At 47.3% G+C, this 11,488-nt stretch overlaps 1 long non-coding RNA gene across 1 annotated transcript; it reads left to right on the top strand.

The window, feature by feature from the left end:
* The first annotated feature begins 614 nt into the window (after nt 1-614).
* On the top strand, nt 615-11,221 carry LOC121026888 (uncharacterized). The gene is made up of 3 exons (XR_005788480.1): nt 615-1,291; nt 10,332-10,419; nt 10,829-11,221. It is a non-coding gene; the product is annotated as an uncharacterized LOC121026888 (long non-coding RNA).
* Nucleotides 11,222-11,488: the final 267 nt, after the last annotated feature.

The raw sequence follows: 11,488 nt of genomic DNA, 5'->3' as shown, positions 1-11,488 counted from the left end.
CAGAGTTTGGAATGATGCATCTATAAGCCAAGGAGCACCAAAGATTGCCAGCAACTACCAGAAGCCAGGGACAGACGGGGAAGGATTCTTCCCCAGAATCCTCAAAGGGAGCATGGATGGCCCTGTTCCCTTGAGTTTGGATTTCTAGCATCCAGAAATGTGAGGGAATAAATTTGTTGTTTTTAAGCTGCCCAGCTGTAGTGGCAGCCCTAGAAAAGATATGCAGAGATTTTTTCCATTGCCACCTCCATGACTCTCATGTGAGCAGAACCTTCCTGCTGGAAGTGAATCACTGGACGGGTGGGGGGAGGGAGGGGTGGAACTAGGTCACTGAGGGCATTCAGTGCCCTCCTGTGCCCCTCTACACCCCTGTGCAGTCCTGTGGGATGGTCTGTGGTCTGCTCAGGAAGGAGAGTAGGGGGTTCTGATTGGCCCCAGAAATATGCCCCATCTTTCTTCTGTAGTTCAGCAGTAATTCTCTAGGGTGAGGGTGTACAGAGCTGGAGCTTTCCACCTTGGGCCCCGACATCTCAGGATGGGCTCCCTGGGTAGTTCTGTTGGCAGCTTTAGCTTGTGAGCTCACCAAGCTTTGTGAGGATTTGTCATGGCTTCAAGGGGTTGGCTCAGTACATGAGTAGAGTCTGGAGTTTGGGGCCTGTGCCTGCCGGTGCCGTTTGATGCTGAAAGAGATACCACATCTGCAATGTGAGTCCCTCCTCTTCTCTGCCAAGGCATGTCCTCACTAGGGCTGTTCCCCCTGATGCAGAAAAGACATACCGCATACCTCAAGATGTCTTTATGGGCCATTGGCCCCTGGCCTGTCTTCTCTGGGAATATTGTGTCTGGATGGGTGTCATTGACCTAGCCCTGGTTTGTGAGTGCTAGAAAGGAGGAAGGGAACATGAGGAGAAGGAGAATGGAGAACACACACCTAAGAGTTTTTCCTTCAAATTGGAATAAGCTCCAGGGGCCCACCCACTGCTATCATTATGATGTCACAGAAAGGAACAGCCAGAGCAGGGGGAAGAAATTCATGAAGTCATCTGGCCCAAAGCCTTCTTCGATCTTCCATACCACCAGGATGGCAGAGGTTGGTGCATGTTTCTGACAACTGAGCTCTTGAATACCCGAGACCACACAGCAGCAACGCTGGGGGATGAACTCACTGAGCTGGTGCCCAGCTGCTCATCTGGGAAGTTCTACCGGGTTCTCACTTGTAATCAGCAAACCCAGACTCCTCACCTTAGAGACTATCAGACCAAGCTTCTCTTGGGATCCTTGAAGATGGCTGGTAATGAATGTGAAATGATGACTCATGTCGTATTTAAGCAAGACTCTGGGTGTGCGTGTGAATGGGGATTGCTCAAAATCATGTCGAGGTGCTGATGATTGCATCAAAGCCTCTGCAGTGGGGGAGGGCGGGAGAGAGAAAAGGTAGCCGTAGATTTTAATACAGAAAGGGAGCAACCACCTGTGAAGCTTTGTAGAGAATGATGATCTGCGTTCCTGGCTGGTTCTGCTTTCATATCCTCTGGAAAATACTCTGCTGTGCTCAAAGCCCTTGAGAGACAGAAAGTAAGAGAGACTTACCTTGGCCTTATGCAATGACCAAATGAAGTTCTCAAAGTCAACATGGAGCAGTGAGGACCATAGGTCCTCACAAGAGTGAGAAGGACCGACGATCTGGCCTGGTCCCCACCACTTCCCCTGTTTGACGGGGCTTAAGCGCATTGTCAAATACCGACTTGATCCTAGTCAGAAAAGCCCCAGAGAGTGACCATGCGGCTGATATGTTAGAAGAGTCTTTAGGAGCTCACCAGTGTGAGTTTGTCCTGACAGCTACTCCAGCTGACAGCTGGATTTGCTTCTTTCTACTTCAAAATCATCGTGCCTCCTGCAACAAAAGCTAGGGGAGCCAACCTGAGTCCAGCAGTTTAGTTTGTAACCTCGTTCCTTTCTCCTTCAGGGGAGAGGGATGCGTCAGCCACGGGAAGCAGGCCAAACACTCCCGCGTTTCTCTTCTGTCTCAAGTGGAGATTAATTATGTTGTAACTTCATGTTGATGGTGATGGGAGGGTCCCCTGGCAAGAGCAAACCTTCCCCAATTCTTCAGGAAAGAATAGACTGTGGCAGATTTGAACTTGGCCTAAGGGGCAAGGTATTGATGTCATCCAGGCCAGACCACAGTCCCCTATTTCTGGGTTGACACCCCAGAAAGCCTCATATATGCAGCCTTTCAGAGGCTTTTAAAAGCAGGATGCGAACAATCTGCTGGATACGTGGTAGGGTTACATGAGGAAAGTAAAAGATAAAACCTGCTTAAAAGCACCTGTCTCCAGAAACTACAGGCCAAAGAGAGGTACTAAGACTTTGTTTCCATGGAGTTGAGCTGAGAGGGGCAGCTTTGGGGCAAAAGACACAAATATGGGGCTTGAAATCAAAATTCTGGGGTCAAGACCCAGCTTTCCCACGTGCTGTGTGACTTTGGGCAAAACCTTTCACCAGAGTTTCCTTTTAGGGAAAATGGTAGGAACAAGTACACTAAAAATTGTTAGAAGGACCATATGGCATATGTGCATATTGTTAAATGCCATGTAAGGGTTGGTGTGGTGATTCTCACTGTGGCCTCGAATATGGGATGTGCCTGTGTTCACACCACAAATAGCCAGACACCTGGATGGCCACGAATGTTGGGTTTAATCATAAGATCTGCTCTTTCCTGAGAGCCAAAGGTCTAGGAAGTTTTTGTTCGTTTACTTGTAAGCGACTCTTTCTTAGAACTTTCTAGCTAAGAAATCTTCTGTCGTATATCACCATTGACCAAAAGTCTTTGGGCGACTCTGCCCTCCCACTTAAGCCTTTGATTCTTCCTCCCTGAGGTCAAGGGGTCAGACAGATTTCCTCAGTGGTGCACTGAGTGCTCTAAAGTTGTATGACTCTACCCACCAAGAGGAAAGCTTTTGCTTGTGTCAGATAACCTTCTGGAACCTAGGTTACACATGAGGCAGTAGGCTGAGTGCGGAAGGAGGACACCAAGCTCTTTGGTATTCTTGCAGACTAGAGGGCACCCCATGCCAAGATGCCTGGCACTGCTCAGAGAAAGGTCACCCACCCCTTCAGAGTGCCAGCAGAATTTTATGGGACTTGAGAGAAGGGAGGCGTTACCCAGCATAGATAGGAGAAGGAAGGGAGAGGCAGAGACGGAAGTGGCTCTGAGCTGGCCTTGCCCTAACAGGTGCAGTGTCACATATGCAGTGAACAGCTCGTGTTGAGACCCAGCGGCAGGAAATGGGGGGTGGCATGTGCTGTTCCTCACTTATAGTCTCAACAAAAAAGAAAAATGAACAGATACCAAGGCTGAGGAGTTGCTATTATGTGCTGGGTACAAGGCCCGACCCAGTGGTAATTGGGTACATGTTTCTGAGTTAGTCGGCCTGAGTTTATCACGTCGGTGCTCCTTACTGGCAAGTGTGTGAGTGCCAGGCTTAATCCTGGGAGGACTGGGCGCCCACACCCTGCGTGCAGGGCCCCCTGGGTGGAGGAGGGCAACTTTCCTGTCTGGGCACTGCCACTTTCCATTCACTTCACACGCCAGTGTTTTGACATGTTAGCGCCCGGCCTGTTAACACGGGATAACAAGGGAGTGCGCCCAAAGGCGGTGCCCGGCTCCTGAGCTGGCACCCGGCCAGGGCAGCCTTGTCTAGCTCCTTTCCCTGGGGTGGCAAGAAGGCAGCTACTGGGTAGTTCTGGGTCCTCTGAGTGCCTCCAAACTAGAGCCTCTCCAAATGTCAGGGAGGAGAGTTTATGACTTCGGCCTTTTATGATGTACCTTTAAGGCCAATTATTTCTAGAGCTAATAATCCTAACACCTCATTGAATTAGGCACTGGGAAGAAAAGGAATACACTTCAAAATCCATGAAATTACAAGTGGATTGAGTGACTCACTATTCTGGATGAAGGCTTTATAGTCTGTAGTCATTATTATTGTTAATAATATTAATATTAATAAGCATTTATTCACACACACACACGCCCATGGGTCTTTGGGCAGAGCTCATGGAGGACACAGACAGACTCTGTCCTCAGGGAACTGAAGGAGGCTATCTCTAAGACACTGTAGTAAATCACTTGAGTATTGTAACTGTCAAGGTTTTAAACACCTAAAAATCAGCACTATCATTAGCAATCAGTAATCACTGTTATAGAAGAATAAATCTTGTAATCTCCAAATTACCTGTTTGCACCAATTACAGTTCAACTGATGAAACATACCAATCAAAGGGGAATTTACTGGAGGCGCCCAGGCTTATCTAGGTTAAAAAAAAAAAAAAAAAAAAAAAACCAGGAACCCGCTGAGTTCTCAAACTGTTGTTTCTTAGCTCAGTCTCCGTTAGGGTGGATTTTCTGGAAGTGGAGCTGATAAAGCCCTACACAAGTACCCCCAGGCAGAAGGGAGTCCAGTTTTCACTTACTTGTTTATTTATTCACTTATTCCCTGCCTGCCTACAAAAAGGATTTGAGGTAGGTCACACTAAAAACACAGATCTTGCAGGACGGTTTTTTTAAAAAAGCAAAAGGAAGGTTGGAAATTTTGGGGGTGGGGGTTGAGGTGTTCGAATGTTGAGCTCCCACAAATCTTCTTGAGAGTTCTTTTCTAAGCACGGGGCTGGGCCCCACGGGGAGCAGAAGGAGAAGCCGGCCCTCCCGTTGCCTGTAAGGAAGGCCCAAGTCGAGGAGCCACACGAGCTTCCGACTGGGTCTGAGCTTCTCAGAAGGTAGTGCACAGAGGACGTCCATGTGTTGTCTAGCTCTCAGCCCACAACGAAAGAAAGCGGGTAAACGGAGAGGTAGATTTTTTTTCCTTTTTGTAAATACTAAAAAAAATATCGAAGGGGCCCAGTGGGAAACCATCTCAGTGTTTTTTTACCAGTCTCCCAGTTGTGTTCTCCACGTGGTCATTTCTTGGCTGGAGTTAGAAGAAGGCGATGGAAATGTGGACCCACTGAGCCTTCTCTGGTTTACTCTGGAGCTTTGGACAATCTCGATCTGGTGTTTGCAACTGAGGGAAAGCCAGGGAGCAGTGGCCGGGAAGAGGTGGGGAACGGACAGGAGCTGGAAATAAACTGGAAGGAAAGCAGTCCCCTGGCGGGTTTGGCTCAGGGATTAGGAAGTGAAATGGATTTAAACAGCGAGGGTCTTCTCAGCCCTGCGCTGTGTGCCAGGCTTCTCCTAAGGGTGCCTCTGCATACCCTGCCACTGCAATAGTCCCAGCATCCCATCCCTGCTCTTCCGTGCATCTTGGTTGCATCGCCGTTTTCCCGGCCCCTACCTGGCTTTATTGCTTGCCCATATGGTTCTGCATCTCTAGGAAATTATATCCTTGTCTTCTGAGGGCTCGCTTTATGTTTGTTTTTTGCTTTAAGGTTACCGTGAGTTCATTTTCACTTCTGCCCTTGAACATGGTAACGGCAGAACTGTTTAAGTAGCAACTTTCTACATGGTACCCTCTGTTGGTAGACAGCCTCCCCAATGACCCCAATTGCCCTGGCCTTGTTGTACTCACGCATTTGTGTAGGTCCCTCCCACATGGACTCAGGGTTGTTCTATGTGACCAGCAGGATACCGCAGTGTTAGATACCGTGCTGAGTGCTATGTATAGGACAGGCACCATCTTTGACCTCATGGAGTTTACAGAGTTTACAGAGCAGAGAATATAGATAGATAGGAAGATGATAGATAGATAGATAGATAGATAGATAGATGATAGATACTGAGAACTCTAGCTTTGGAGCTAGATAGAACTGGCTGAATTGTGGCTTCTTCACTTGGCTTTGTGACTTTGAGCAAGTTATTTAAGCTCTCCGAGTGTCTGTTTCCTCATCTTTACATTAATTTTCTTAAGTTTATTTATTTTGAGAGAGATAGAGAGGGGGGAGGTGCAGAGAGGGGGGGGTGCAGAGAGAGAGGGAGAGAGAGAATCCCAAGTAGGCTCCACGCTGTCAGCACAGAGCCCGACATAGGGCTCGAACCCATGAACTGCAAGATCATGACCTGAGCTGAAATCAAGAATTAGACACTTAACCGACTGAGCCACCCAGTGCCCCTGTTTCCTCGTCTTTAAATCAAATATCCATCTTGAGGATTACACGTGACAGTGCATAAAAAGTATTTACCACAGTTTCCAGGTTTGGGTGGCTCCTCCATAAATGTTATTCCCTCCAGCCGCGCTGGTGCTGAGAATGTATGATGAGTAGGAGGTCATCTCTGCCTTCAGGGGGCTCCGAATGGAGCGGAGGGGACGGATGTGTACTCACGAAAGTTCAAGGCAGACTGTGACAAATGCTGTTACAGGGGCGGAGAGGACAGTGGGAACCCAAAGGAAGGCATAGGAAAAGCTTCATGGAGCTTAGGTGACATTTTAACAAGCCCTGGCGGGTAAGAACTTTCATCATTGCAGGTAGGGAGGGGAAATCCCGAGAAGTCACGAGGCGTAAAGCCTCCTGATACCAGCGATGGTGGAAATGCACTAGCTTTTGGTCATACCGCTTCCCCGTAGTAGGCTGTGATCTCTTCATCGGTAGATGGCAGCTGCTAAACTCGAGAGTAAATGTTCCTTCCAGCTCACCCATTCCACAAGTCCAGGGTACTGCTCTGTTCATTACCACCTTTCAGCTCCTAATACATGGTGGGCACTCAATAAATATGTATTAAATAAGCAGGTATAATTTTATGCGTAAGTGGCTTGTCTCAAATGAGAAAAATCAGGGAAATATTTTTTCCATTTACTTGACATAAGTCATTTCCTGGGGCAGGGGGGCGGGGGGACAGGTGTGGTGGCAATGAACCCATCTACATTGTGTCACTATGTTTTGTCAAAGTCCTTCTGTCATCCTGGTCCTTCGATTTCTTGGCTGTGCCTCCTATTTCTTCCTTACATCCCCTAGTCTTGCTGTGGGCTCCTGCTCAAACTTTAAAGTGACTGGCATTTCCCTGGAGATTTCTTTAGCACTCAGCACCACGTCCTCGGTCCAGGTGAGGCAGACCCAGCCAACTCTGAAGAAGTTTGCATGTTTTCCTTCACTTAACTTCCATTTTGCGATTGGTGTCTCCATGAATGGAGTAACCGTGAAACCAGAGCTCAACAGAAGAACGTCGAAAGCTGTCGAGCTACTACTATGCCACAGGACAGGGCTGGCTATCGGTGAAACTGTGCTATGAGGGAGTTTAGGCCCTGGGGGGTCCCCACCCCACTCCATTTTGCCTCTGCTCCCCTCCTCAGGCCTATGCTTAAGACCCTCATGATGTTTTCTTCTCCACTGGGACTCCTGTAATACACCGTCCCCTGGGGCTTACTCTGCTCCAGCCTTTCCAGATCACCCTTGTTCTTTCAAAGCTCATCCTGGGTTCCATTTCCTCTGAGATCTGCGGCTCTGTGTTTTTGGTACAATTAATTCGGTCCACACTGATTGCCCATCCTGTGCCTGGATCAGTATAAGCTCACAGGATGCCAGATGAAGGAAAAGCGCTTCTTGGCCCTGATCTGGCTTTCTAGGATGAGCGTGGCCAAGACGACAAACCAAACGATGCAAAGCCATTAACGGACAGTCCCTTTTAAGTGATAGATGTGCATGTTACCAGGAGCTTTTTGAAGTCAGTGGCTTACCTTCAAAGCATTCTTATTGTGACAAACAACTTTTAAAAGGTTTTCTCTTTGCTTAACCTTACAAGCAGAAGAGCAGTACTTATCAATGGCAGAAAACTTGGAAAGTGAAAGAATATATACGTAGGGGACAAACTTGTTGATGGTCTCACTACCCAGAGGCAAGCCAGCGTTGGAATATTTTTCCTGTCTTTTTTTCCCCGATGCACCGGAGATCCTGTGTTGCTATAATTTTGCCTCTACCACTTTTGTTAGCAAGCACTCTATCCCAACCATTTTGCAGTGTTATAAAACACACTGAAGAGTGATTCTAATGGTAGGAGTTTGTCAGCAAGTAGGAGCGCTGAATTTATTTGGCACTGAGACTTGGGGTAACCTCTCTAATAACACTCCCATTTCTGCGACTTCTAAGACAACTGCTGCCATAGTGTATTTGTAACTCAGCCGATCTGCTCAGCCCTTCTCTGAAGACACCGTATCCTGTGCCGTTAGGTGCGAGCATCTCCAGTCTCCAGATTCTCCACTTCCTCCCTTCCCCCACCCCGATTTCCTTCATCTCCAGTGAGCGATAATATCTTTCATTTGAGCTTTTCTTTCTGCCTCCAATGACTGCCTCCCCTGATGAATTCTCTCTGGGTGACTTTGGCATTTGCATATTTCCTCGCTTGGATATTCTGAGATGTTGGAACCAGAGAGCAGGTTGATGCGATCAGGTACTTAGCTGAATGAGGCTTTCTCGGGAACTGCACAAATATTTGGAGTCGGGTGTGTGCCAATAGGCAATTAATTGAAATGTGGACACAGCAAGCTTCTGGAGGAAGGAAACTGAACTTGAGAAATTAGCTGTGGGAAGCAATCCTCCGCAAGATACAAAACAGTAATTTGGGAATTTCCTTTACCTCAGACTGAAATTGATTTGGTACAGAAAGAGGAAAACAAAAACAAAAACAAAAGACCCAAACCCAAACAAGGTTGACTCCTGCATTACCAGAGCTGGAAGGCATTGTCAGAGAATGCTGGTCTGACCCTCCTGGGGATGGAGGAAAGAAAGCCCAAGGTCAGTGGCAAGTTGGGGCAAATTCAGGACCAGAAGCAAGATGTCCTGACTCCAGCCCAGGGCACTATCCATTTTATAAGCTGACTGTCTACCAGGAGAGCCGGATTATCATATCAGGAGCAAAAGGGCGAGGACTGTGATTTAAGCATTTCCCCGTCACCGATGACTTTGTGAATACATTTAGGAAAATCCGTAACAAAACCAAGGTACTCGCTGATTGTGGCCTTAAGGATGGAAGCACATCTAGCCAACATTTATGGGGCTCCTGCTTCATGTGTGGCTGTCCGCTAGGCACTAAGAATGGAGGTGATTACAAATAGGGTCCCTGCTCCACACTGTGTGATGTTGGCCTGATCCCAGGAGGGGCCCAGCTCCTGACTTGTCCTCTTTAGAGGTATGAGCCTCTGGGTCCATCTACATTTCTCTGTCTTCCAGGAGAATGGACCTTTCTCCTTAAGATTTTTATAAACGATGTATAAGAAAAGAAAAGAGAAGGTCTGACCGTGACGTTGCTTTAGGATTCAGATTATCTTAGAGTGATATGAAAATCACCTGTTCATTGTTAAGGTATATATTTCGTGGTTCAGGACCAGAGTGATCCATTTTATTTATTTATTTATCTTTATTTTTTTTTAATTATTTTTAATGTTCATTTATGTTTGGCAGAGAGAAAGAGAGAGACAGAGCACAAGCAGGGGAGGAGTAGAGAGAGGGGGAGACAAAGAATCCGAAGCAGGCTCCAGGCTCCAAGCTGTCAGCACAGAGTCCAACGCGGGGCTCGAACCCACAAATGGTGGGATCATGGCCTGAGCCGAAGTCGGACGCTTGACTGACTGAGCCACCCAGGTGCCTCTGGAGTGATCCATTGCAGGCTTCCCCTAGAACATGGTTCTCAAAGTGCGGTCCCTGAACGGGAGGCATCAGTACTGCCTGGAGACTTGTCAGAAATGCAGATTCTCAGGTCCCACCTCAGTGCTACTGAATCACAGGCACTGGTAGGGCCCTGCCATCTGTTTTAACAAGCCCTCCAAGGGATTCTCATGCATGGTGGAGTTTGAAAACCATTGCCCTAGAAAATATGATTTGGAAATCTGGGCTGCTGAATTCTAGCACCAAGGAGGTAATCTATTTTTTATTATTGGACCCTTAAGAATAAACTCTCTTCATTTTAGAATACCCAGGTGAGCTGTTTCTATCCATTGCTGAGTGTTAAACGGGAAAACATGCCCAAATAATTCTTCAAAATTTAACTGACCAGCAGAGTCAGACACGATTCTGGGTAACCTGTCGTATTTCCAGTAAGCACAACGTTTGCATACTTTAAAGTTTCATGGAATAACTGAATAAGTTAATTGATTGCTTAATCTGTTATTTTTAGAATATCACTTCCTTACCTCATGTGAAAGTTTATTCAAAATTCAAATGGGAACATTTTATTACCCCAAAATGTTTTCCCATATACTTGAACATGTTACTAAGGAAACCAGTTGCAACATTGCAGTGATATTGTTGCTCTAACAAATTAACGATTCAGCCATGTAGTTGCCATACTACGATTTTTTTCTCTCTCTAGAAAATTTCACACTTATTGAATTTATACATTTATAACACAGGACGTTGCAAGCGACGCTATACAGAGAAATCGCATCCCAGAGTGACAACGGAGGTTTCCCTGGGATGTGTTTTGTGCTGTTTGAGCAGGTGATTTTTCATCCTGTACCAGGAGCTCTTCTGCGCAGGGAAGCTGAGTTAGAGAGAGCAACCATCTCACAAGGACACTTGGTGTCAAGCTTGGGGGGTTCTCGCTGGTGAACAGCGACTAAAACCGGCTGCGTGTGTGCAAAGTGTGTGCTAATCACACTTTTAAGGAATCGAAGGACATCAAAGCATGAGATCACGCGACTGAGATGGCACCAGGAGATGGGGGGGGGGGTGGTGGATACAGCACAGTGGGAGGCCTCCTGCATTTTCTGCCTCAATGGGGGGAGGTGAGGTTATTAATGAGGGGATAGATTAGAACAGATGGGTATTTTTGACACATTTCCCCATGTTGTTATTTTCCAATACCCCATCTTCCCACCAGCTAGTCATGTGCCTTTCTCTTGGTTAGGAGTGAAAGCATGTGACTTTTTAAAGGGAAACCTCAGGAAGGGAGAGTGGAAGTGGAGACATTGCCATAATGCTCAGAAGGCACCCTCAGCGGATTTGGAGAGTCTTCCTGAAGCCTCTGCTGGGAGGGGAGAGGGAGAAGCCACCGTGGGCTTGTGTGACTTTGGACACCGTGTTCGAAGGGAAGCCGTGTGACCCTTTCCCCCTCACTCCAGCCCAGCCTCACGGCATCCAGCAGCCACCACTCGCCTCCTGATTGCCGTACCTTTCTGCAGCCTGGAGATTTGCATTGTAAATGCTGTTTGTTAGGCCCCTGAAATAATATTAATCACCGTAAAACAATTACGTTGCATAATTTGTACATAAAAAAGAAAGAGTGAACCTTTTGCTTGAATTAATATTTCCTTGTTTGTATCTTTCTCATCCTCACAAATAATGAGACCCCTGTCTGCCCTTCTAGGTGAGAATGGCTTTGGGAAAAGAAAGGTATCTATCTTCGAATGGCTTCTTGAAATGATGCACAGTTGTCCGGAGTCTGGTGGCCTATGCAGTTTGGGGTAGAAGAACCACGGACCCGGGGCGCCTGGGTGGCGCAGTCGGTTAAGCGTCCGACTTCAGCCAGGTCGCGATCTCGCGGTCCGTGAGTTCGAGCCCCACGTCG

This window comes from Herpailurus yagouaroundi, unplaced genomic scaffold, assembly GCF_014898765.1.
Source record: "Herpailurus yagouaroundi ecotype Mexico unplaced genomic scaffold, PumYag 77, whole genome shotgun sequence".
NCBI classification, from domain to species: Eukaryota; Metazoa; Chordata; class Mammalia; order Carnivora; family Felidae; genus Herpailurus; species Herpailurus yagouaroundi.
This window is presented reverse-complemented; position numbering and strand designations above follow the sequence as displayed.